The sequence below is a fragment of the Marmota marmota genome, unplaced genomic scaffold (assembly GCF_001458135.2).
Source record: "Marmota marmota marmota unplaced genomic scaffold, marMar, whole genome shotgun sequence".
NCBI classification, from domain to species: domain Eukaryota; kingdom Metazoa; phylum Chordata; class Mammalia; order Rodentia; family Sciuridae; genus Marmota; species Marmota marmota.
In genome coordinates, this window is record NW_026000101.1 from 24,837,439 (window position 1) to 24,864,143 (window position 26,705).

Below are 26,705 nucleotides of genomic sequence, written 5' to 3' on the forward strand. Positions count from 1 at the left end.
ATGGCAATATGTAAATCAATGGATGTGTAACTGATGTGATTCTGCAATTTGTATATGGGGTAAAAATGGGAGTTCACAACCCACTTGAATCAAAGTGTGAAATATGATATATCAAGAACTATGTAATGTTTTGAACAACCAACAGTAAAAATTTAAAAAAAAATAAAAAAGAAATGACTGAGACTGAGAGATATTCTATAACTCCATGATGATAGCCCAGCTCTATTTGTGTGATTTAACCCTTGAGCTGACTGAGACCAAAGTCCCTGTTCTAAGTTATTACACACTATTGACTTTTTATGTTTAGGAATGATCATCTCTAAGGACTAATTTCTATAAATGCAAATTCTGATTTTAAAATATACCCATTTAGATGGTTTTCTAAATTTGAAGTACAGTATCAATTTACAGTCCTAACTAGCAGACTTAAAACAAAAATATTTTTAAAAGTTTGATTTTAATAGAATTGTTTTCATTCTTCTTACTAAGCAGGGCATGGAAAAGTACTGAGAAGAACTTGGTAACCTGAGAAATGTTACTATTGATAGTAACAAGAATTACAATGGTGGTGCTGGTGCTACTATTATAATAAGCCACGGCTACATTTTTTCTGGGCCTTTTTTGTGCCAGTGTTTCTGTAATGAAATTTACCTATGTGATCTTACTCAGTAACAGGAATTACTGCCGATGTTCCATAGCTAAGATTTATAGAAGTTAAACTATTTTTTAGATCATAGAGCTATAATGCAATGGAGCAAAAAAATCAAGTACCTGTGAGCTCCAAATCTCCAACCTATATATGTATCATCAAAATAGACATTTCTTGAACTCATGTGCATTTTTATTGCTGTACTACTGTGGATTATAGTAACTGTTAGAGTACCATATCTGGTAGTCACACACCCATCTTCTTGTATTCTAAGTTTATTGAGGACAGGAACAGATTTTGTTTTTATCAATATTCATTCCTCCTCAGAGTTCTCCTTAAAGAATCTCTTAACACACTCACTCCACCCTTTGTCTCAAGATGCTTCAAGGTGCTCATAATGCAATAGTGAATGAAGAAGGAGTTGGTATCTGGATCTAACATGCTAATTATTTTTCATATCTGTCCATTTTCAAACATGTTCTCTAAAATTCCAAAATCTTTATATATTATCTCTTTCCCCAAACTCTTCCAAGAAAATCTTTTTATTGCTTTAGTGTCAAAATCTAGTGATTTATCCTGTAGAGAAAATTGTCTTGATTGCCTGGGGTCTAGTCCCTTAACCACTTTAGTCAATGATTCCCTTTGAATTATTTTCTCTCTACAGTAGCTGAACCAACTCATTGGGTTCAATCTGTTTTCTGCCTTATAAGGCTTTGAAAGGCCTATCTTTGAATAGGTCCAATCTTGCTTAATCTTTTCATTTCTAAGTTGGGAAATTTGAATCAAGGCTAATCTTCTTTATAATTCATACTCTTAAAACTCTTAAAACTTCCAATATTAGAGTGTCTGCTCTTATTATTTTGCAGCTTTAGCAATATCCTTCCAATTTGTATGCTTAGGCTTATCATGAGGTTACTGGTCTTAGGAGTCTTAAGCAAAGCGTGTTATTTATAGGTGTGCTTCTTTCAATGTTTAAAGTAATGTGTCTGAAATTTAGGAAAACAGAATTTGAATGCTAAAGATTCATAGAGCCTTTTCACAAAAAACACATGTGGGCGTGATAAGAGAGTATCATACAGACTGGAAAAAGGTGACTCTGCTTTAAGAGAGAATCACTTTGTTGTGTGGTCAAGTTGTCAGTTTTCTGTGTTGTTCAGTCCCAGGAAACTATAATTAAGAAGCAAGTTCTTTCTAGCATGTTGAATTTTGTGGACTTCTGAGGATGCTGGATCCAGAATCTGTAGCATTAAATATAGATTAAGTACTTTTACAGCTTATGCCACAAAAACATTATCCAAAAGTTTATATCTAGTTGTATTGATGTTTAAGGCAGATTTTTAGAGACAGTCTTTTCCCTTAGATATTTTACAATTGAAGAGAGGTAATGCTGCCACATAATGAGGAAGAGGCATCTAGTTAGCGAGGGAAAGAGATAGTTTCTAGGTGGAAAACTCTGTTGAATCGTGTGTGCAAGAAATATTTAATCCTCTAGAACCATCATTGCACTAAACACAAATGTCATTTATTACTTATAATAAATCTGGGAAGTGGATTCAATGATTCCCATTTTATGAGTGAGGAAATATGTTTAGAAAGGTTAAACAGCTTGCCCAAATGCACACAGATAATTTTTGCTGGAATATGGATTTAATATGAGTTTATCTGACTCCAGAGCCTGTGCTCCTAGCCACTTAGCTTTATTGCTCATCAACAGAAAGTGTTTCTCAAAGTAGGGTCCAGGGCTCTCTGGTGGGCTGCCAAGATTCTCTAATGGTCTATAATAAGATTATAAAACAATGTTCTTTATTGACATTTTTATAGCTTCTGATATTTCATAGACATGGTTTTTATGAATTGCTAATTTTTGTAATCTGCAAAGTTGTTATTATCCATAAAACAAAGCAAGTATATTTCTACAGAATGCTAGGGTTTTTAATCTATTATGAAGAGTAATTGCTCAAACTTACATAATTTATTAATGGTAGATACAGAATTTGGACCAAGGTGCTTAACTGTTAAGGTTCTCCTTGTCTTAATTCTGACCCCCAGAGAGAACTAATTAGTAATATAAAAATAACAAGAGAGTTGGGTCAAAGTAACCAAATCATCTTAATTAACTTCTTGGAAATGAGGGGAAAGTAAATACTGAGAACAGTAGAACTGACTTACATCATTAGCAACATCATTGCAAACTTACAACAAAAATAAACCAACCCAAGAACAATGGAGAGAAAGTGTGTGTGTGTGTGTGTGTGTGTGTGTGTGTGTGTAGCAGTTCCAAAATGAATTTAAGAGAGATAGGTAGCTATTTAAGAAATAATTTTAATTATGCTTCTAAATAAGCCCAAATAAGAAGGAAAGGGTAGATTATTTAAATTAATCAGCATTATTTATATTCTTTACCAAAGTAATGCTGAGGTCAAAGTTGATAAGAATTTTATAAATGGTTTAGACTGTTGTATAATTCAGAAGTTTATAGGTGAAATAAAGTCTTAATAATTATCCTGGGAATCTTTATAAAACTAAAGCTCAGAAATTTTTCCTAACCAAAAAGGACAATTTGAAAAATGAACTTCACTAGTAGAACATATTTGTAAATTACAGTTTACATGTGGGACTATCCATCCATCCATCCATCTATCCATCCATCCATCCATATTCTGAGCACATATGAGACTAAATGATTACATGAATTAATTTCATACATATGGTATTCTATAAGTATTGAGCACCTACTATGTGCTTGATAAATACTAGACTGAATAGATTTAAAGACAATTAAGACATGATTCCTGTATGTGTTATGTTGTGATTACCCTTAGAATATAAGTGGAGATATTCTGGGAATAAATTTGTTAAAAAGGAAGCCTAAAAATGTAACTGACTGAAGCAGGAAAGCAAAATCATTTTTATTCATTTGTTTATTCAGTAATTATGTGTTTAGTGCCCTACTATACTCCAGGGGCCGTTTTAGGCACTGAGGATACTGTTGGAAATAAAATGGACTATGTTTTTAATCTCACAGGATTGACATAGTAGGGGAAGACAGATAACATGTAATTTGAAATGTGCCAAAAATTATAGAGTTTTATGAGCACAAAATGGGTGATGTAGCAAAGAGTATCTTGGGCAGCTGTATTGGTGGTCATCTTTAGAGAAGTCTTTGAGAGGGAATATCAGAGAAGTTAAGCTAACCAATAAGGATTTAGCAGTACTGAGTTTCAGTGTGGGAGTATGGTCAGTTCAATGGACTCATTTGAAAATTGGCTGTGTATTCCAGGACCATAAAGGAGACCATTAGGGCTGAGGCACAGTGAGTAAGAGGGAGAGAGGCAGTAGGTGAGGTGGGAGACATGTCAGGACCACATCACCAAGGCCAGGAAAGGGAGTTTGAATTTCATTCTAAGTGCTCATGCAAACTATTGGAGGGATTTAATCAGGGAAAGGACTTGTTCTAATCTATGCTCTAATAAGATCAGTCTGACTGTTATATGGAAAATGGACTTGAGGGAGCTGGTTCAGGGTGGAAGCAATTACTATGACATGAAGTCAGAAAGCAATAAAACAATCCATGTCTAGATGAGGTCAACACATAGTTCACTAGTTCCTTTTAAGTAGTCAGAGAAGATCTCTATGGAAGAGATAGAAGTTCAGATGTTATTTGTTAAGAAAGTGTTAATCAATACTGTAATACTGAAAATTGTGGATGGCATACCTTAGAAATAACAACAACAAAAAGTCCATGCATGTGCCATCAAGGAATTTATAGAACAGCAAGAAACAAATATCATTTGAACAAGTATTTGATTACAGAAGGGGAAATCTGAAAGTGAAGAGAAGTTTCCCTGATATGCACAACCACAGGAATGGCTTTGCTATTGCTTAAAAAAGGAATGAGGAGGATAGCAAAATAACACCTTCTCTCAGAGTGGAACAAGGATCTTTGGGGGGCCTTGAATGACTTCTCATGTAGAGCAGGAATTGGGAAAAGGAGATGAGGGTCACAGAATCCTGATGTGAGACTTTGACATAGAGACTGGGCTCTGATATAGAATAATGCAACATGATCAGTCATCACCATTTTGGAAAATGGACTCTGCTCAACTTCCTCTGTAGCCTACTTAGAGAAGGGTTTATTTGCTCTTAATAGAGCATAGTGACAATCTTTGGAGGGAAAAGTTAACCATAGTTTGTTTAACTGATGCCTGCTGTCCTTTGAGTCTGTGGTCACAATGGTAAAGTGAGAGGGCTAAAATGTAATGAGTACTGGAGACTGATTGGTTATGTGCTAATGCCATATGCATTTGCATTCTTGAAAAATTCATTAAAATATATTCAGCAGCTTTATTTTATCATTTGTTTTATGTGCTTTTTAGAGAAAAGAAAAACACAGATGAAATATTGTTAGAAGTAGTCATATTTTTTAGGCATTTGAAGGTGACAGTGTAGGGTGGCATAAAAAATGTATCGTCCTTTCATACATTTTCAAAGCATTTACAGGTAATTGTAATTCTCAAAATAACCCATGATGAGGGGAGAAAAATCATCTCCATTCTAGAGCTGAGAATGAGCTCAAGAAAGTTTGTCTCCTAGTAAGTTAGTGGTTGACAGAAGAATAGATTTCTGGGCTCTTGTTCTATTTCCAAAATATATTACAGTTGCCTATAACAGACATTACAAATTGTGGACAATATATCACATGGTTCCCTGAAATATAATAAATTGCATTTATGGTTTTTATTATTTTATGCTGTTTTGGCAATGAGCAAAGCTTTTAAGGGTATTTGATAAATATAATGATATTTCTGTCCCTCTGATATTTTCTACTAAACTATAATTTATAAATTTTTGCATTTGTCAAGGAATGTGTTTCATTTTATAGTTAAAATCAGTTTTTTTTTAAAATCTCTTTTTTTGTAAAAGGCAGAATTGCATTAAACTCAATAGAAGAATCTCATGCAGGACTGTGTTTTAAGTATTAGTCTGTACAGCAGCCTTCTCAGCACTGTTACTCACTAACGACACAGAAAGCATTTAGGATCTAAAACTTCATGTACTTTCTAAGGCAGAAACTCTTAATTTCCTGATATTCTACACTTCTGAAATGACAAATTGCTTTCAGTTAAGCTCACAGCACAAGAGACATTTCTAACCATTTCTAATCCTCCACCCCCAACCACTGTCCAATTTCAAAGCGTAGTAATCTGAACTTCACTTTGCCTCACATCTTCAAGGCTTTAAACGTTTGCATCAGAAATTCAAAGACACCCTATTTTAAAGTAGTTGGACTGTCAATATTTTCAGCATGATTTTCTTTATTGTAACAGACCGTGGTTAGGGATGGCAATTGTAAAAGCCTGTGCTATTTTCTCTCTGTGTATTTGAAATACAGCATGGATCATCACCATTCGGTGAGTTTTGGAGAATGAAAAAGGTATTTCAAACTAATAAAGAAGGTAGCATGGCATTTCAGGACTGGGATCGACATGCACAATGGCACAGAGTAATGAAAGGGCCAGGCACGTTGCATGAAACCCTGAACATGAACCAGAACGTCCATCACTGTTCTACCCGAGATCTGTGGCATATTAGTCTTCGTCATCTCAAGAATCTTAAAAAATTTGGACACTATTGGTCATGAAAAAAATCATTTCGGTTTATGAAATAATTAATGTGTTTTATATTAAAAGATAATAAAGTGTAACATTTCTGATATCATTTGTTCAAAGCTACTACCACCAGAAATATGGTCTATCCAAACGTGTCACCAAATACATTTTTCTGGTGAAATGTATTAATTTATTCAACAAATATTTATGAAATATGGCATCAACATATGTCCATGTATTAAGGTCTGTGATAAATGTAGTTCTTATTCTTATTGAGGTGTCATTTAGATAGACAATTAACAAATGATTGTAGTTATGAGGAAAATACAGAATTTTTTAGAGAGGGAAACTCAAGCCATCTTAATGTGTGATAAGGATCTACTTATGTAAAGAGGGTGGGGGGAGAACATTCCAGGGTGGTAATGTATTGTTTTGCTTAGATAGATTTTGTAGTTAATAGGAAATAAAAATGACTTATTAATATTTTGTCCCATTCTTTCCTCATTTGATTTGCAACTTCTAATATTTTAAAATTCAAAATGCAAGACTAAATCCATTAAGTCCTTTTGAAAATGTTCTTTAAGAGCAAACAAACAAACAATGCACAGATGATCTCTAGGATTAGAGAGAACAGCAAATGAAAGATTATACTTCCAAGTACAAATCAGATACCTACCCGGGGAACAGGTAGGCTTCAGACTAAGCTGCATTTGGTCTAATTTAGAGAGTTGCCTTTGCTTCTGGGTTCTTTATGATGCAGAATAAGAATCTCTGTTTATTAGATTGTATAATAGATTGGCCATAGGTACAGTTTTACCTCTTAAACAAGCAGTGTGAGAAGCTTGCCCCAAACTGATTGCCCATATGATCAGAGTTAGTCTGCATTTCTCCATATGCTCTTTGTTAATGTTTTCCTCTTTTCTTTACAGTGTGGCTTCTCCTGAGTCTCTTTAATTCCCTCCTTCTCTTCCTTTCTGATTCTACTGCTATGCAGCCACCTTTTTGACTTCACTCCCAGAGTTCTCACAGTCCTTGCTTCTCCAGAGAGCAGTTTTCCTGTGGACTTTAACAGCCCAAGATGCTGGTATGGAAGGAATATGCTTCCATATTCCACAGAAACCCAGGGGAAAATGTGCTCACCCTAGGCATCTATGTGGGAGGATATAACCAGGCTGCTGCTCTGTTTTGTCTTCATATTAAAATTGCTTAAAATAGTCACCACCATGTAGAACACAATCCTCAAGAGGTTCAACTTGACTTCATAAATGTGGAAATGCAAGAGAAAAAAATAAAGTGGGGTCCTTTTAAAACCTTTTAAAACTCTTAGTACTGAAAATTACAGTAAAAGTAATGGGAACCTACTAAAATCATTGAACTATCATTCTTCCTTTCTCTCTCCACCCCCACTCGTCCCTTTTTTTTTTTTTTTTTGTACCAGGGATTGAATTCCTGGGTGCTTAACCACTGAGCCACATCCCTAGTCTTTTCTTTTTCTTTTTCTTTTCTTTTTTTTTTTTTTGCTGGAAGATCTATCCAGTGGTGAAGGAGATGTGTTAATGTCACCCAATAGTATTGTGTTGTGGTCTATTTGATTCTTGAAATTGAGAAGGATTTTTTTTTAATGTACATAGATCCTCCTTTGTTTGGAGTGTAAATATTTATGATTGTTATCTTTCTGATATATGATTCCCTTAACTGGTATGAAAGGTCTTTCTTTATTATTTCTGATTAAGTTTGGCTTACACTCTATTTTATCTGATATGAGGATGGAAATCCCTGCTCGTTTACACAGTCCATGCAAGTGATACGATTTAATCCATCCTTTCACCTTTCATCTGTGGATGTATTTTCCTGTGAGATGAGTCTCTTGGAGACAGCATATTGTTGGATCTTTCTTTTAATGCAATTTGCCAGTCTCTGTCTTTTGATTGATGAGTTTATACAATTAATATTCAGGATTATTATTGAGATACTATTTGTATTCCCCATCATTTTGGTTTATTTTTGTTTTTTAACTTGACTTGGTTTCTCTTCTGATTGACTTTTCCTTTAGTATACTTCCTCCATTTGCTGTTTTTCTTTTTTTTTTCTTTAATTTCCTCCTCATGGAATATTTTGCTGAGCATGTTCTGTAGTACAGGCTTTCTAGTTGTAAATTCTTTTAACTTTAGTTTTTCATGGAAAGATTTTATTTCAGCATCCAATCTGAAGCTTATTTTTGCTGAATATAAGATTCTTGTTTAGCATCCATTTTCTTTCATAGATTGGTATATGTTGTTTCAGGACCTCCTAGTTTTAAGGGTCTGGGTTGAGAAATCAGCTGAGATCCATATGTAATCTGATATTTTTCTCTCATGGCATTTAAAATTATATCCTCATTCTATATGTTAGTCATTCTCATTATAATGTGTCTAGATGTTGGTCTGTTGTAATTTTGTACCTTGTGGTCCAGTAAGCCTCTTATATTTGATTTTCCATTTTATTCTACAGGTTTGCAAAATTTTCTGATATTATTTTATTGAAAAGAGTTTGCATTTCTTTGGTTTGTATTTCCACTCCTTCTTCTATCCAAATAAATCTTAAATTTGTTTTTGTTTTTTCGTTTTTTTCATGTTATCCCATAATTCTTGGAAGTTCATAGTTTCTTACCATTTTCTCTGTGTGGTCAACTTCATTTTCATGATTATATATTTTCTCTTCCTTCCCATTGGTTGTGTCTTCCAAGTTGTATAGTCTGTTGGAGATACTTTCCATTAAATTTTTCATTTGGTATTTATTCTTTCATTTTGAGGTTTTATTTTTTATTTCTTTTCAAAATCATTCTTTATTGAAGTTATAACCTCCTGAAATTTATCTCTGATTTCACTCCTTACATCATCCTTTATGTTGTGGATCAGGTTAACTCTGTACATTCTGAACTCTTTCTCTGACATTTCTTCTACTGTGTTGTCAATACATTATATTATTGTATCATCTTGGTTTGGGGTGGCACTTTCTTCCTTTGGTTATTCATGTTGTTTGTGTGTTTTCCAATTTAGTTATGTGAATCTGAGGCAGTACAGCTTCTACCCTGTAGAATTATAGTGTCCCTGAAGGTTTCCAGTACCTCACCTTTAAGGTGGAAATTAATATTAATATCACCCAATGCAAACAATATACAACCTTAAACAAAATAGCTCCTATTAAGGCATTAGGCTGTTTTCTCACAAGCAGTCCTAAGGGTTAAGCACTGGGACATGAGTGCCCATTGTGAAGAGCTGTTCTGTATAAGGAAGATCAGGACCTGGCACTGACAGCTGTGGGTCAACCATGTATCTGTGAGCACTAGGCTGGGTTTGTTGTTAGGGAGGTGTTGGGAGACTGGGGATTGGGGAAGTAGAGGGCCTTATTGGGTACCAGATTCATGCTGGACCTGGCAGGACCAGGGGAACCATGGATGGTGGACTGCAGAGGGAGTCAGGGACCAGGCTGTTTCCAGGGCCCATGGAGTGCCAGCCCAAGTAGGTCCTAGGAAACCAGTGGGTGCTGGACCAGCTGCCTGGGCAAACCAAGAGCAAGATGCCTTCACACTCTCCAAACTACTGCAGCCAGTCTTGTCCTTCCTTGGTGTGCTACAGGACTCATGGATCTGGGGAGAGCCCAGCTCTCTCCCACCTCTGCAGCAAGATGGTGGCTATCAGCACACCCAGAAGAAGACCTCAGGTGCAATAAAACCTGCAGGCACCTCGACAATGGACTTCCAGGCCCTGGCCAGTGTCTCAAGTTGGAGGCGGCTACATTCAGATATAGGGTGGTGGCCATGGGTGCCTCCAATAAAGCCTTTTGTAAAATTGTGAAATCATATCAATTGTTATTGAGCATAAACTGTATAAAGCATTATGGCAGCAATGTAAAAACTGATGTAAAATTGTTTAGTTATGATTCAAACTTTCAAATATTTGAATATTTAGGGGAATAAGAAATAAATTATAGGGCTGGGGATGTGGCTCAAGCGGTAGCGCGCTCGCCTGGCATGTGTGCGGCCCGGGTTCGATCCTCAGCACCACATACAAACAAAGATGTTGTGCCCGCCGATAACTAAAAAATAAAAATATTAAAATTCTCTCTCTCTCTCTCTCTCTCTCTCTCTCTCTCTCTTTAAAAAAAAAAAATGTAAGGGAATGACTTAGAGGAGATCNAATATATATATATATATATATATATATATATATATATATATATATATCTCCATCCATCAACTAAGATGGTAGGTGGTGGCAATAACATTTTGGTGGAAGTAAAAAACAATATATATTGTGAATCCTTTTTTAAAAAAATGTTTTTTCATGTTGAAATATGTAAATTAAGGCATGTTAGTGGTCTGCCTCTTGTTATTAATTAAATATAGCAATCACAGTTTTCATCAATGGTTCTTAACTTTGACTCTACATTAGAATCACATAGGGAGCTTTGGAAAATCCATATGCCCAAGGCATTATCTTCAATGTAGATATCATAATATCTGTATTTTAAAAAGGAATTTTAATGTTGACACCTGAATACTTGAAGTTGGATATTTTCTTTATTTGACTAAAGTGATTTTAATTCTCATTATTTTCTGACATTTACTGTGTGATTTTGAGAAAATCTCTTAGCCCTGTTTTTCTTAGTATTTTGATTAGGTGAAATGACAATGTGAAGAGATTTAAAAAATGATATGTTCATATACACATGGAAATACTGTAATAATTATTTTCTGTTTAATGAGATTTCCTATAAATACTGAAAGATATCCTGAGAATTTTCTTTGTTTTAAATTTGACAAAATTATATCTGTCCTTGGCTACATAGGTCAAGAAAATTGTGGCTGCTCTAGTAGGTTTGCCTATTGACTCTTACAACTAAATCTTCAATTTGGAAGAGTTGATATAACTTTTTTTTTTTTTTCTGGTTTGGAAATGTCTACAACCACCTGGCCTGGGAATCTTGAGTGTCTGGGATAATATTTCAAAGAAGCAGTACAGAAAAATCTACATGCAATGGGGAGAACTGGATACAGATAAAGAGGAGGAGAAAAAGGAACAGGAAATAACAGAAGCAAAAAAACCTCAATAAATATGTATATAAAGCGTAGGAGGATAGTATCCTTGCTTTTGTGGAAGGGCAAATTAAACTGAGGTGAGGCAAGATAACAAGAATAGTACAAGTGTTTGGGCCAGAGAAATATCAGATTGAATTCTGGTTCAGCAATCTACTCACTACCTGAACTTGGGTAGATTATTAATTGCTATATACCCTAGTTTCCTCACATATGATGACCTGGCATGGCCCCACACCCATGGTTAGTATTCTAAAAAATATAAGCCAATATTTTTGTACCTAAAGTTAGAATGTAATTGTCAGAGAAGAAGGTGTTGAGTTATTAGATAGCAGTAAACAAGGTCTTGGGTAGATATGTACAATATATATACAATTGAGAATGCACTGATGAATAATAAATGAGAATTTATAAGAGTAGTGCATTAGCTTTATGTTTACTGTTGCCAAAAATACCCAACAAGAACAACTTAGTGGAGGAAAAGTTTGTTTGGGCTCATGGTTTCAGAGGTTAGTCCATGGTAGGCTGACTCCATTTCTCTGGGTCCAAGGTGAGGCAGAATGTATTGGTGGAGGGGCATGGTGGGGGAGACTGCTCCATTCATGGCATCCAGGAAGCACAGAGAGAAAGGGTTAGGGGCTGCAGGAAAGATGTATCCTTCTAGGGCACAGCCCCAATGACTCACCTTCTTCAGTCACACCCCACTTGCCAACAGTTACCACCCAGTTAGTCCATTCAAACTAGCTTTCATAATCTAACCATTTTACCTCAAATGTTCCTGTATTAACAGGAGATTTGGGGGAACATCTCATATTAAAACCACAACAAGTAGATATATTAAGCCATTAGAAATTGAAATGGTCCCACACCCATGGTTAGTATTCCAAAAATATAAGCCAATATTTTTGTGCCTAAAGTTAGAATGTAATTGTCAGAAAAGAAGGTGTTGAGTTATTAGATAGCAGTAAATCATAATTATAGGTTTTTATTCAATTTGGGTGGATGGTGATTATATAATTGCAATTACTTTAAAGCTTCAGAGAACCTTAGAGGTTATCATTCTATGGCCCTCATTTATTTTTTTCTTTTTAGTTATACATGACAGTAGGGTCTATTTTTCCAGTCTTATGGCTGTATGCGATGTTGAGATTCACTGTGGTGTATTCATATACGTAGACAGAAAAGTTATATCCGTTTCATTCCATCATCTTTCCTATTCCTATCTCCTGTCCCTTTCCTTTAGTCCTCTTTGTTTAATCCACTTAACTTCTATTCTCCCTCCCCACCTTATTGTGTGTTAGCAAACACATATCAGAAAGAATATATGACCTTTGGTTTTTTGGAATTGGCTTAGTACACTTGGTATCACAGTCTCTAGATCACAGTCTCCACTTACGAATAAATGTCATAAAGTCATTCTGGAAGAGTAATATTTCATTGTGTATATAATACCACAATTTCTTTTTCTATCCATCTCTTGAGAAGGGTACCTAGGTTGGCTTCATAGCTTGACTATTGTGAATTGAGCTGCTATGAACATTGATGTGGCTGTGTCAGTGTAGTATGCTGATTTTAACTCTTGATATATACTGAGGAGTGGTACAACTGAACTGGGTCAAATGGTGGTTCCATTCTTAGTTTTTTGAGGAACCTCCATAATGCTTTCTGGCACTCATTTAACCACAGTACTTGCCAAATAATAAATTTGAGCAATAGGATATGACAATCTATTTGATATTCTAGGAGATCTTTGTGGGGTCTTGGTGCAAGACATGGATCTGGTTGAAGCTATTGTCTTGGTGAAAATTCATACATATTTAGAAAGACATATTATGGTGGACTAGGGCAGTTGTGCTTAGTTGATACTGCTCTTTAAATCTTGCAGAAAAGGATCTAGTGGATCACAAAATCTGTAATCCTGTAGAAAAAGTTCAGTAAAAATAGCTATATGGAGAAATTATGGTCATTCATCATAAGGATTATAATTTTCAAGGTCAGAGATATATTACCCCCCACCCCAGGTTTACTAATCTTATATGTGCTCAGGAAAGCTATTGTGTCTCTAGCATGCTCAGGGACATCTCCACAATTTTGCTTCCTCTTCTGGGTGCAGACTAGCATGGTTCCTGTCAAGTCATCCTCTCCCTCATGTTCATTTCCAGGATTGATGCTCTTGCCTGTGTTTAGGTTTTGTGCCCTCTAAGTGATAATCTTATTCATTTGTATTCCTTTCTGCTATAGAAACCACAAAGCAGCACTCTCTTGGATGTTTAATAACTTTGGACCCAGATCTTATACATTTCCTGTTTTCTTTCTCTGGTTTTTGACAAGCACTATCAGCAGAAGAATTCAGACCAGAGAACACCGGGAGCACAGTGTCATCACCTGAAACTCTGCTGCTTTTTGATGTGGACTCACATACTCAAACCAGGTTTGAACTCCCTTTTATTTTAAGGTAATTTCCCTCTAGGGAAGTTTTGGTTCTCTTTCTCAGAAAGCAAAAATAAACAAAAATCCTTGCTGGAGTCTTTCCTCCATAACATCTTTTATATTTTAGATTCTTAGACATTTTCTTTTAGAGTCTTAGACATTTAAATTCTAAGATGATTGAAATCTAAGCATTTCTAATTAACTAGTTAATTATTAGTTAATTCCAATTAATAGTGAACGTTTGACAGTTTTGAGTTAAAGAAGGTCTTTGCACAATGACACACTCTAACAGTAATTGTGCATCAAAAATTGTTTGACAAATCCCTTTATAGAAACATTTTCCAACACTGAAAAAGTTACCCCAACTAAGTTCTCCTGGATCCTGGGTGAGAAAGAAGAGGATAATTCTTCTGAAGGTGAAAAGTGTAAATTAAACCTCTAAATTATGAACACAGTAGAACGTCTATATGATTATAGAAGTTTTCACATGTCAATAACCTAAATGTTCAGCAATGAAGTTTAAATAACAAGCTGTTTACTTCCAAAGAGCAGTTTCTGTACTATGATTTGGAAAATTCTTGTTTGCTATGTGCCGCTTTATTGATAAATGCAATTCAACTTTCCCTCAGTGAGAAAGTAAGGCATTAGACATCTGGGACCCACAGAGCAATGAGCAAATCTCCAAATTTTAATGGGAGCAATGCCATTTTTCCTAGAATCATTAAATTTCTTATCTTGAGAATGCATGCGTGCTAACTAGCCCTTTTGTATTTCATTCAAATCCATCAGTTTTGAGATGCGGCTGCACTCCATTCTAACAGATGAAAACCATGGGTTCTTTATTGAGAAGAAAACCACGTCTCTTTAGTGTCAGATCATGCCATGTCATTGTAGAGTAGATTTCATATTCACTGCTTCAACTTTTGTAAGGTGAATGATCAAAGCCAAGTTTGTGTAGAAATCATTTAGATGGTTATGAACCCATAAAAAAAAGCAGTGAGCTTGTTTGTTTTTTAATCACTGAACTTTCACATTAAAGCTGGGCTGCTGTGGGTGGCATATTTTTCACAGCATCCTCAATTTGTCTGCAAAATGGATTGGGCCAGAGGGCCCTACTTTACCAGACTGTCTTTTTGCTTTAGAGATACACTACTTAGTAAAATTAATGAAATGAGCATTAGGTTTTGTTTGCCTTTCCTTGAGATATTTGTCTAGGATAGGGAGTGGTGTTTTCTTACTCTGATTTCATATATTGTGTATATTTAGAGCTCAAAGAAAGTTTGATTCTTTTCCTCCTTCCTTGTCCCCCTTGGTTATTATCTGTTCTCATCACCTCCTTCACCAACAGGGGAAATGAGCCTGAGAGATCAAAGTAGACTTGCTATGGTCACATGACCAAGTCAGGTCAGAGATGAGTTTATGACCAGATTTTCTGGCTCCAGTTGGACATTTCATCTAGAACTCTAAATTAACGGGTGTACTTCACTCTCACTGCAAATTAAGCAATAGTTAATATACCTTGTGTAAAATTACACAGAGTACTAACTATTAATGTAAAATGAGGGACATTTTTAAAAATTAATTTATTTATTCTAATTAGGGATATAGGACAGCAGACTGCATTTTTGATTCATTGTACACAATTGCAGCACAACTTTTCATTTTTCTGATTGTACATGGTGTAGCATCGTATCATATGTGCAGTCATACATGTACCTAGGGCAATAATGTTCATAACATTCCACCATCTTTCCTGCCCCATACCCTCTCCCCACTCCCCTCCTTCTTGCCCAATCAAATTTCCTCCATTTTTTCCATGTGCCCCATGCTGCCACAATTATGAATCAGCATCCACTTATTGGAGAGAAAATTTGACCTTTGACATTTTGGGATTGGCTTACTTCACTTGGCATGATATTCTCAACTCCATCCATTTACCTGCAAATGCCATAATTTTGTTCTCTTTTAATGCTGAGTAATATTCCATTGTGTATATATACCACAGTTTCTTTATCCATTAATCTATTGAAGGGTATCTAGGCTGCTTTCACATTCTAGCTGTTGTGAATTGAGCTGCTATAAACATTGATGTGGCTGTGTTACTATAGTATGAAGATTTTAAGTCCTTTGGGTATAGACTGAGGAGGGGAATAGCTGAGTCAAATGGTAATTCTATTCCAAATTTTCTAAGGAATCTCCATACTGCTTTCCAGAGTGGTTGCACCAATTTGCAATCCCAGCAGCAATGTATAAGTGTCCCTTTCCCCCCCAACATCCTTGCCAACACTTATTGTTGTTTGTATTCTTGATAACTGCCATTCTGACTAGCATGAGATAAAATCTTAGAGTAGCTTTGATTTCCATTTCTCTAATTACTAGAGATGTTGAACAATTTTTCATATATTTGCTGATCAATTGTATATCTTCTTCTGAGAAGTGTCTGTTCCGCTCCTTAGCCCATTTATTAATTGGGTTGTTTGGTTTTTTTGGTGTTAAGTTTTTTGAGTTCTTTATATATCCTGGAGATTAGTGCTCTATCTAATGTGTGTGTGGCAAAAATTTGTTTCCAAAATGTAGGCTCTCTCTTCACCTTATTGATTGTTTCTTTTGTTGAGAAGAATCTTTTTGGTTTGAATCCATATTATTTATTAATTTTTGATTTTATTTCTTATGCTTTAGGAGTTTTGTTAAGGAAGTCAAGGTCTAATTGAATGTGACAAAGATTTGGATCTACTTTTTCCTCTATTAGGTTCAGGGTCTCTGGTCTAGTTCTGAGGTCCTTGATCTACTTTGAGTTGAGTTTTGTGCATGGTGAGAGATAAGGGTTTAGTTTCATTTTGCTGCATGTGGATTTCTGGTTCTTCCAGCACCATAAAAATAAGGCAAATTTTGTAATAGTGACAAAAAGCCCAATTTTTAGATGGGCAAGAATTTGGAAAAAAAATTCACCAATAATTTCCAATTAGGACTATTTTGAATGTTACCATGTATTCATAAAAGCAGCTATTCCTAAAAGTACACACAATTTCAAAATGGTTACTTATGCAAAATATTGCTTCCGGACAACATAACAATGATTTCAATTAATCCAAGTCTAGATTTATGTCTCAGAATTCTAACACCTAATGGGAACTTGGCATGTCTTTGCACTAAAGCTGCCATATGAGAGTCAAAGCCTTCTTCTATCTTGAGTTCTATTGCTGGTGATGCATTGTAATCGTTTTTTGTTGTTGTTGTTTTTGAATCCTAAAGCCCACCACTTGACTCAAAGATCCTACTTTGTGGATACTTTATGTATTTGGAAAGGTAACATATGCCCCTTTCATCTATAGCACTGCCATCTCCAGGTATCTTTTGGAGTCCATGCAAAAGGATATTTTCTAAAGAAGAAATCATCCTCCATCACACACTTTGCAGACTTAATATATTTTTTGAGCAGTGTCTTCAGTGGTGCTACTTTCTTCATTTTTCTTCATGGTATGACATAGCTGTACAATTTCTCCACCTACTCAGCTATCACAATCTCTTCCCCCAGTGCTTTGTAGGAAGCAGTGAGACAATGTGAAGGACAGCCACAAGTTTGGTTCTCTTTCTAATTTAGGAAGATATGTCCACACTCACATGGCAAGATCTGTGAGAGGGTGGGTGGAAGAGTGGGCTGTAATAGTCAAAGTCAAGTTATTTTTCAAGGGATTTTTGCGTTTATGCTAACTTTCATTTCTCTTCATTTAGTATATTTGCTTTCTTCTACGCATAGAATTTTATTTTCAATATTCAGGCTTTTTTTTTTTTAACTGTGAAGAGGTTTATTTTCTGTATTTTAATTGAGATTAAAGTAGTCAAGTCCATTCTGGGCAGTAATTGTTATTCCAAGGCATAAAATTCTTATTCTCTATGAGAGAGAAGCTACAATTACTAACTTGTTTTTTGTTTGTTTGTTTGTTTCAAGCTTTCTAAGTGGGCAGTTGGTATTATGTCTGTAAAATGAGGAAGCTTTATTAGATAATTAATGGATGATGCGAAAATAGAGTAAGATGATGCACATAAAATGCCCTTACTATGCTTACTATACACATAGTAAGCATTCAATAAATATTAACTCTAGTGATATTAATAGTAATAATAATCTCTTTTGCAGTCAGAAGAGGAGTGAGGTAATTAGAGTAATGTTAATCTTTACATGAAGATTAACATTAAGTTAATCTGTGTGTGACCAGGAAGTAAAAACAAATTTCTAGAAAATATTTTGAATACTGCTATGATGTTTTTTTCTTCTATAATGGCAAATACTGTTCTAGAATTTATGTGATGAAGCCATAACTGTTTTGACAAAGGATTTAAAAGGATTATTATAAAAACAAAATAATATTTTATATACAGGAAATCAGGATCAAGAAATTGGAAAGGACAATATTACACAACAGAAAAGGACAATGTTTGTGCTTTGTTGAGTTTCTGTTGACTTGTACTTGACTAAGCAAGGACAAAAAGACCCTTTAGTTCTGGTGTCATTCATGAAAGGCCTCAACTTCTTAATAAGGTACATATAATGCCCCAGAAACCCCTTACCAGGCTATCTTCTTCATCATAAAACTCTATTTCTATGTCTTTTTTTTCCTGAACTCTGCTGTCTTTTGTATTCTAATTATTTAATTAACTTTTGCAAATCCTGCAATTATCTCAGAATAGCAAAATTAAATTTCTTTGTATTTCTGTTTGTGCCAAAGGCAAATCATTAAATTCTTAAATATAAGCATTTTAGATATACCACCATTTTGTAACTCAGTTTTAATCATTTTTTTTCCATTCCTTAATATACTTTGAATTTCCAAAAGGGGAAATGGTCTGGTCCATGCTTTGTTTTGACCTTTGAGGGTAACTAGCAAAGAACCCAGGTGGTATTGTTCTAAACAGATTAGCTCTAGCTGGTTTGAGGGAAGGCATACCAGAAATGGAAGAGAGAGACTTAGAAACTGGAAGAATTGTGGGATAGCCATGAAGAGATTGAGATTGCTGCAGAAACAAAGGTTTTTAATTATACTTTGAAGTTAGAGTTAGAAAATCTTCTATAGAAGCTAGTAGTATATATTGCATTTTAAAAATTATTGAAGATCCTTTCCCTGGAGTTTAAAGTCATTAAACTAAAAAATTTAAACTTCTATTGCATGTGCCTCATCAAGAAATACTGCTAAGAGACAAATACATAAGAGAAAAGTGTAAAAATATCACAATGAGGGATTTGCAGTTGAGATGTATGAATAACTTGATTTATTTCCATTTGCAACATAGACAAACAACCCATTACCTGCCTTGAGTATGACTGGATTGGATGCATAAATAGCAGTAAAATTTATGTTAATTTTAGTATATGTAAATTCTTTTTATTAATACATTGCATTGAATGTGAAATGTGTGCTCGACCACTACAGACCTTTAATAAAATAAGAGCAACAGGAAATCCATCGTTTATATGATGGGCATAAAAATACAAATTAAAAATCAAACAGTAGGGGAAAACAGAATGTTGTGAGAGGTTGAAAATGAATATATTTATTCAAATATATTTGTCCTTTAGCACTGATAAATTTTGTATATGCATCAAAGAACAGAAAATATTTCTATTTTTTTTATTTGGGTTAATGTAGTCATATGCAGTGCTTGAGCAAATAAATTTATTCCTAGAAATGACATTCAAATTTGAATCTTATATATTGATATGAAGTTATGAAAAAGTTATTGCTTAAAATTTGATTTTTTAAAAATTTCATTGTTGTCCTAATCTTGAGTTTATTCATATTAACAATGCAGAAGAAAAACTAATTCACAAAGCCTAGTTTTAAAAGGAGATATTTCAACAATTTTTCTATTCTAAACAATTAAATATGTGCACACATGGAATTTTCAAGAGTGCAAAACATTATTATGTTATTATTATAGTCACTGTATTATACAATAGACCTCTTGAATATTTTTCTTCTAATATTTTATATCCTTTGGCCTATATCTCCCCACAACATTCTCCCTTCCCCAGCTCTGGTTAATCACCATTCTACTCTCTGTTCTGTGGGTTCAATTATTTTTAGAGTGCACGTATAAGAGATTATATGACATTTGTTTTTCTGTGCCTGGTTTACTTTATTTAATAATATGTCACTCAGTTTCATTTGTTTTGTTGCAAATGGCAAGATTTTCTTGTTTGAAGCTGCATAGAGTTCCATTGTGTATATATACACCATATTTTCTTTCCATTCCTCCTTTGATGGACACTTAGGTTGATTTTTAAATTTTGGTTATTGTGAATAGTGCTGCAATGAACACAGAAAGTAGGTGTCTCATTGACATACTGGTGTCCTTACCTCTGGATGTATACCCACTAGGGGGGTTGATTAATTATCTGGCAGTTCTATTTTTAATTTTTTGAGGACTCTCCACATTATTTTTCATAATGGCTGTATTAATTTACATTCCCACCAACAGTGTGCCAGGGCCCTCTTTTCTCCATATTCATTTCAACACTTATCTTTCATCTTTTTTACAATAGCCTTTCTAACAGCAAAGGATATTTCTCAATTTTTCTATAGAAACAAAGTTCTTTCCTAAGCAGTCTACCAATGTTAACTCACTTAATTCTGTAATAGTTCTGTGAAGTTGATTCTATTATTGTCATGTTTCAGATGATGAGGTGATAGAGAGGTTGAGTATCATGCCCAAAAGTACACTCTGGGCAGAGGCAGGGTTAAACCATTCAGGTCTAGAACCCACATCATAATTGTTGGAACCCACATCATAATTGTTGTGCAATGGATCAAAAAAATGAATTTTGAATTTTACTATGGTTTTCTATTAGAATAAAACTCAGCTGGCAAGGAACTGAATGCAGCTTACCTGAGAACAATGTGTAAGTCAAGGCATCCCCTTGACATATCAAATTATTTATTACTTAGGAAATTTGCCGTTGCCTCCTTCTGAAATAATCTTCACTTCACTCTTCAAAACTGGTTCCTTTGTCCTCTTTCAGTTATCAGTGGAAACACCCTTTCTGCAGTGTAAATTTTGTTTTTGATGTTATCGATTTATCACTTTGATTTTTTTTTGTAGAATGCTTTGCAATCTGTAATGGATTTAATTTTTTTAATCTCATTAGAATTTAAGTTCTATGAGGACATGACTCTTGGGACTCATCAATACATCACTACTTCCTAGGAGAATTCTCTTTCATAACAACGTCTCAATAAATATTTGTTGAATCAATGAATGCCTGAAAAGAAGGATTAGAAAAAGGCAAAGGAGGAATAACAGTTATCAGCATATATGTTCATGAAGTACTATATGTCAAAGCACTATTTGAACAAGAAAAAAGTAGAGAAAAGAAAAGCAGTTCTCTTATAAACTATAAGGAACCTATGAATTCTGCTTCACTGAAACTATAAAAATAATAGAAAGGCAAAACACTGTAAAATTCTTAATTTCAGCTTTCTAATTGACTGCTTGATTTTCACTTTCCTAAAATAAGAGCAACAGATAAAGCTTTGATTCTCTTCTAATATAATTTCCTCTCTTGGGCTGAGGATTTAACTTTAAGTGGTAGAGTGCTTTCTTAGCATACAAAAGGCCCAGGTTCACAGGACTGGGGAAAAAGAAAATTCAGAAGTCACATGACCTGGATTTGAATCCTGACTCCATAACTTAGAATGATGTAAATCCTGATCCATAGCTTTCTGATATTCAAAATAGAAAAACAAATGCACCCATTCTAAATGGACTTTTTGTCAATTGTACAAAACAATGCTCGCCTCTCCACCTACAGGACACATCCTGACATGTAATGGTGATTTAAAAATCAAACATTAGTTTTCAAAACTCAAAATAAGAAAACAGGTGAGTGATATGATTATCAGACATCTTGGGAAAATGTGACAATACCATTTGTTATTCTCTTGTGGATATATTTATACATGCACTATGGATTTTTAGGAGAGTTGATAAACATATGCCAAAATCATCATATTTTCATGGAAAGAATTACAAAAAAAGTTTCCTTTTTTACCATTTTTTTCTTTTATCTTGAGATGAACCCACTCAACACATATCTTGGTGAAGTGTCAATATCTGAACCTAAACTGGCAAAGTCTGGTCTGGAAAAATTGGACTATAGAATACCATGCCTATTGATATTATTTGCTGTGATAATTGAACCTTTTAAAATTTTTAAACCTATTCAATTATATAAACAAGAATCTAAAACTCCTAACTAAAATTTATCTCCCCCCCATATCTAGGTGGTAGTTAACAAAAATAGAGTTTCATTTTTTAACTATTTAGCATATGTGGAAGAAAACTATCTTTACTGTATTTCAAGAAATCTGTGAACTTTATTTTTCTTCTCAAAGGATTTTTATCCATAATTTCTCATGATTTACTATAGAAAAACTATAGTTTTTTTTCATTCCTTTTTTCTTGGCATTTGATAATGGAAATAAGTAGTTTGACACCATAGAAAAAATTAAAAAGTTTCCATGACAACATATCATAGTTGAAATATTATATGATTTCTGCTTTCTAAAGAATAATGCACTATCTAACATATTCAATCATGTTATATACAAAATTCTATTCTGTTTGATGATTAATACTGAAGAATAAATAAGTTTATATCTTGATGAAATAATGGAATCTACTTTTAGTTATGCAACAAATGCCATATGATTTTGAGAGAGGAGAACTTGGGTTGTGAAGTTTGCACATGAATTGACTGACATGTACCTTATGTGAATTACTCCTTATGCTCATGTTTGAAGTCTAATAGAGCTGTTGAAACATTTAAACATGTTACAAAGGATGTAATGTATTAACTGCTATTGTTACTCCATTACCCTCCCAAAACTACAGTGCCTGAATGTAATTCAAGTATGTTTTAAAATATTTCTTATAAATGTACACAGTACCAGGAATAGCAAAGACTATAAATGTGCATGTATACAAGTGTATATGAGGAAATATGTTGTTATTATATCTATTTACAGGAGTCTTTCTAAGGCTAAATGTCCAAAAATTCTAGATTGCTGCAACAAATAAACAGGTATTTTAAGATTTCTGGCTAATATAAGTTCTTTACTTTCAAGAGCCTTTGTTCCTGTGGTAAGCCCTTGCCAATGGAGGTGATGTAGAGAGTTGTCATTTATTGAATTAAATAAAATTAATTTTAGTATAAAATTATTCTTAGCTAAATGTTGCTCTATCTAAATTCACTGCTACCTACTTAACCTTGGTCTATGTGGACAGAGTATAAAGTAGTAAGTCTAAAGAACATGCATACAAAAAAATAAAAAATAAAAAGGACTGAAACTTTCTCTTGCACATAATATTGTTGAGTGCGTTAGGATAAAGGCTATTAACAACAATAAACGAGGGAACTAACTGCAAAGAATTTAGGAAATATCAATAAAAATTAATCAGAACATCTAAAGAATTTTTCTTAAAAAGCAGTGCAAAGCAGCTGAAAAGACAGTTTCATGTTTGAGTGGGAAATATTCTGCTTAAAATGGGAATAATCAAATTTACAAAGTGCTTGCCCTTTGGGAAGGTACTTATTGAGATATTTTCCTTTGTATTCCATCACCATCAGACACTTAAGTAGTATTGGAAAGAGCCAAACTTAAGTACAACAGCTGCTGTTTGTTGGACATTACTCTGCGCCAGGTGTTGGACTTGGTGTTCCATAAGCCTTATTACATTAAATTCTTAAGATGACTCACTGGAATATATACTATTTTGATCCCCACTTTTTAAAATAGCTAATTTATATTTAGAGATATTAATGAATTTGTCTAAAATAAAAGCTGGTATATATTGGTTCTGGAGTCTGAACTCAAGATGATGTGATTTTTAGAGCTACAGCTCTTATCTCAGACCCTGTGTCCAATTGGGCCTAATACTTTTTAAAAGGCGTTAGACTTGGTTCTAAAGTTCAAAGGCCACAAAAAAAAAAAACAAAACCGTTACAGGTGCCTCTTTGATCAGGCAGTTTCATTGAGTATGGGCAGCAAGCACCAAAGCAGCAGGGCTAAAATAAGAGCTCTTTCTCTTCCTCTATTAAATCAGATAATCATTTTCTTTATCCATTGCAATGAAGTCTTATATTATAAATGCCTTTGGCTACAGTGGAGAAGAAACAATTGTTTGAATCTCAATATTGTCACTGAATTGGAATTTAGATGTCTTTCTTCCTGTGGGCTTTTTGTGTTAATGCAGAATGGCTTAGATTATGCATTATTTCATAACCTAATTTTATCACATAGAGATGAATGATCTTCTTTGAAAGGTTTCCTTTTTTTCACAAATGGAGACTTCTAAACAAAAACAAGATCACACAGTATGAACAAAATAACTAACATAACATTATTTAAAAGGTTATTTTCACTTGTTGTTTTATAATTTATTTTGTAGGACAAGAGCAGAGAACCTAGAAATTAATTAGTGTTTCTTACCAGGTCATGAGTACTGCTCCCAGTTAGTACAGAGGTAAATTTGATATTTTCTATATAATATTAAATAGAGAGGGGTTTTTTTCCTCTTAAGCATAACTTTAGATGTTTTTCAATTCTGGCCTTCATAACAAATATTGAATACATCTGGTTCTCCAACAGATGACTCATAATTGTTGGCCCAGCATAATCTATATTTTTAATTCCACTTAGTCTGAACAGAACTTTCTTGTAATGAGTGCTCATGCCCAACAGGAATAGATTCAATGAACTTTGGGGAAATTACCTCTGACTTTTGTACTGTTTGCATCATCTAGACGTCACTGATAAATTCCTTACAGAAGGAAATGATGATAGCCTTTTAGGATTATTTCTTATGACCTAAGGAGCTCCTGTGATTCTTCAGTAAAAATGGAGTTTATTTCAAACATAAAAAATATGAAGATTTGATTAGCTGAGAGAAAATTGGAGCCAAAATGATATTTATTTTTTGGATCTAATGGTCAAAAATCTGAGGAAGAGGGCTACAGAAGTCCTAGGAATAATTACTGATAAAAGCACTCATGCTTATTCCAGTAGAATAACAGGAGGGAGATCTTATCACTGATCATTCTAGTACAACAAAATTTCTATACCATGCAAAAAAAAAAGATTATTTCATAGCTTTTGGAGACCTTTTATAAAACAGAAAGGCAGCTCCAAAAATCATCTAGATATCTTCTAGAAGTTTCCTCTGTACACGTATAATATCTTAGATATTTATACCATAATACTATGAAAGGAAATATTTTATTTATATATACTCTACTTAAAACTAGATTACAACATTCTAGAAAACCATATATATAAAATAGTAGTATATAAATAGCACTGAGAAATCACGATTCATTTTTTTTATCTAGAATTTGAAATAGAATTTATTAAGCAAGTATACAGTTTGATTATAGTATAAGTCAGACATTAGGAACCTGTATGTAGATTTATAGGTTCCATAGATTTTGTGACTTTTTTTAAACATTTCTGTAATTATTCTTAGAAAATTCTAATAAACTTAAAGGCAACATTATAGAGTGAAAAGGTCATAGATTTACCTTCAGAAGATAAATTTATTTTGACTCAACTGAGCAGCAAGGGGTTCCTTGACTATTTATGTAACTACTGTGAATATTAGGTTTAGTTGCAAAATGGGACTGATTAAATTCCACTTTGTTGAGTGATTGGGAGAATAAAATGAAATGCTGTAGGTAAAGTACTTACCAAATATCCTGGTAACATGTAATAATTATTTGCTTTCCATACCTTTCTTTAATTATATAATTCCATTAGGAAATTTCTGGTAATAACATATCATAATTACATTCATGCACAACTAAGGAAAATAGACATAAAGAGACACCTATACCCTTCACAGGTATGGTGGTGGCTGCAGAAATTGGAAAAACTGCCTTGTCTCAGAATAAGAGGTAAGAGAAGACTTACACTGGCAAGGGTAGGATTAGCCTTGAACTGGCCCAGGAATGCAAACATTGGACTTGGAAGAAGGAGTACCTGAACCAATAGCTCAGAGAAATAATTAGAAAAGTCACTGGTGGTGCCAGTTTCTACTCTCAGGAGGGAGACATGGTTTTCGTTGATGGGCTGAGCCCATCCTTGAACACTTAGTGGACCTATTCTATTGAAGGTTCGAGTAATCATTAGTGAATGATAGGTGGCTGATTCATCTAATGGATGGCTCAAGATGTGATGACTGGCAAATGTAACATGGAACTAGTGCAGAGTGGGGCTACACATTCTATAGGTAAGAGTGCTACTAATAGAGAACCCAAAGCAATGATATATATTTTGAGAATAGGTCATGAAAGGCATCACAGCTTCTTTTAGTCAAGGATCACTCCCTCTAGGGGAAACAAGAAGCCATTTTTAGGGAAGACACTCAAGTGGCCCTGTGGAGAGTTCCATGTGGTGAGATAACATGGTCTTCTGCCCACAGCCATGTAAGTGAGCCATTTTGGCCGTGGATTCTCCAACCCCAGGTAAGCCTGCAGATGACTGCAGATGTGGTCACCATCTTAACCTCAACCTTGTAACAGGCTAATACAGGACCATACAGATCAACTATCCTTAAATTTCTGACCCATAGAGAGAGTGTTAGACAATAATTCTTTGTTATTGTTCTGAGCTCTTATGTTTTGGGGTGACTTGTTACATAGCAATAGGTAACAATAAAACCATAAAAAAGGAAGAAAGAAAAAAAGAAACTCACAAACTGTATGCTAATATTTATATATTTTAGATGAAAATATTTTTACACAGATTTTACTCTAACAGATTAGAATAAGCACCAGATTCTTGTAAATAATCTTTTATTTTAGATAAGTCAGATAAGTTTTTTTTTCCTTGTCATTTGAAAATGAACATAAATATGTTCAAGGAAGGTATTCTTTGTTGCCGTTTGA

General features: G+C 34.2%; 1 long non-coding RNA gene across 1 annotated transcript in view; it reads left to right on the forward strand.

The window, feature by feature from the left end:
• The window catches only part of LOC125610713, a 138,441-nt gene that overhangs the window by 32,104 nt on the left and 79,632 nt on the right, over window positions 1-26,705 (forward strand). The window contains exon 2 of the long non-coding RNA XR_007340714.1: window positions 13,667-13,790. This is a non-coding gene — a long non-coding RNA (uncharacterized LOC125610713). The remainder of the gene's footprint in view (window positions 1-13,666; window positions 13,791-26,705) is intronic.